Source organism: Sinocyclocheilus anshuiensis, unplaced genomic scaffold (assembly GCF_001515605.1).
Source record: "Sinocyclocheilus anshuiensis isolate Anshui unplaced genomic scaffold, SAMN03320099.WGS_v1.1 scaffold1600, whole genome shotgun sequence".
Taxonomy (NCBI): Eukaryota; Metazoa; Chordata; class Actinopteri; order Cypriniformes; family Cyprinidae; genus Sinocyclocheilus; species Sinocyclocheilus anshuiensis.
Genome location: NW_015557143.1, coordinates 37,117 through 38,730, shown reverse-complemented (window position 1 = coordinate 38,730; position 1,614 = coordinate 37,117). Strand labels below are relative to the sequence as shown.

The 1,614-nt window shown below is 36.5% G+C and overlaps 1 long non-coding RNA gene across 1 annotated transcript in view; it reads left to right on the top strand.

The window, feature by feature from the left end:
* The first annotated feature begins 587 nt into the window (after positions 1-587).
* LOC107678083 (uncharacterized) overlaps positions 588-1,614 on the top strand; it is a 12,104-nt gene continuing 11,077 nt past the window's right edge. The window contains exon 1 of the long non-coding RNA XR_001632912.1: positions 588-622. This is a non-coding gene — a long non-coding RNA (uncharacterized LOC107678083). The remainder of the gene's footprint in view (positions 623-1,614) is intronic.

The window sequence follows — 1,614 nt, the reverse complement described above, 5'->3', positions numbered from 1 at the left end:
TTATAAACTACTAATGAAGTTATGTGTTATTGTTATTGTATCATTATTATAAAGTGTTACCAATAAAGTCTAATTACACTGTATTTATCACAAACATGCACTGCAGATTATAAACTATATAAACTCATAAATTCACATTAATATAGCAGTTTGTTTTGTTCTTTACACAGGTTATGTGGATGTAATCTCACTGCTCAGTCCTGTGAGAGTTTGTCTTCAGCTCTACGATCCTCAAATTCCCATCTAAATGTGCTGGACCTGAGTAACAATGACCTGCAGGATTCTGGAGTGAAGCTGCTTTCTGAAGGTCTGAAGAGTCCAAACTCTAAGCTGGAGATACTGAGGTTTGAGTTTCAAATACTTGATTAATTATTTTGCAAGTTAATTATTAAAAACACACACTGTTAAGATTTATTCTGTACGCAGTTACTGTGTCCTTCTTGTTCAGATTTTCCATCTGTAATCTCACTGCTCAGTCTTGTGAGAGTTTGTCATCAGTTTTACAATCATCAAACTCCGTCCTGAGAGAGCTGGACCTGAGTAACAATGACCTGCAGGATTCTGGAGTGAAGCTGCTTTCTGATTGTCTGAAGAGTCCAAACTGTCAGCTGGAGATTCTGAGGTAAATGGTTTTACATAAAATAATTAACAAAATGCTACCACAATAAATGGCAAAAAAAAAAATGTTGCTTCTGCTCTCAATGGCATTCCAGAACTAGAGCAAAAACAACATTTGCAGGCATTTTTTCATATTTATACAGATGTCTGTAGATGTGGATTGCACTAAGATTGAAACGTCTGGAAACAGTTACTAAAACTGCTGCATTTTCAAAGATAGCTTCTGACAGCACTGCACAAGCAAGCAGCATAGCATCTAGCAGCTGTGTGCAGGACACCCTTAGCATCTTGGCTAGGGTCCAAAATTAACACGGCTTTGGCAAGTATATGAAAAGAGTGTTACTTGCCAGATGGCTGGTAACTTATTTATACATTCTAACAATGCATGGTTGTGAGAATGTGATATTGGTTAATTTGCATGTAACCAAACCCAACAGTGGTTTAATTTGAAACAATGACAGACTGGTTTTGAGATGAAAGTTAAACTCTGAGTTTTAAGTTTTTAAAAGGTGATAAATTAGACTGTCAATCAAAAACAAAATTACGTCTGAAACCTCGCTAGATAAATCATTCCGGAATCGGGACTTTTATTCAGCTCATTATTTTGAGATAAACACCTTCAATGTTCAATTAACTTCACATGATTGATAGGCAAGATTAATGCTCCTTGGTTACAGTTGCCTCACTGAAAGGAACCAGTTTTGCTGATGACTAATGACCAGGGCCGGATTTACCTCTTTTCGTGACATAGGCAAAACATTTTTGGGCCCCGCTTCCCTATTAATATAATAGACCTAATATTACCACCCAAGCAAACAAAAATATTTCTTAATCAGTGGAAACCGATACGGTGTTTTCTATTGGAATAAGCGCTTGCGTTCAGTCAATAAAAATCGGATAGTTCTTAATTTGTTTGAGAACTGAGAAAGACCATACCATATAGTCGTGGCCACATAACCACCTCCGGGAGTGCATTATTTCTCTAATAATTTTAAC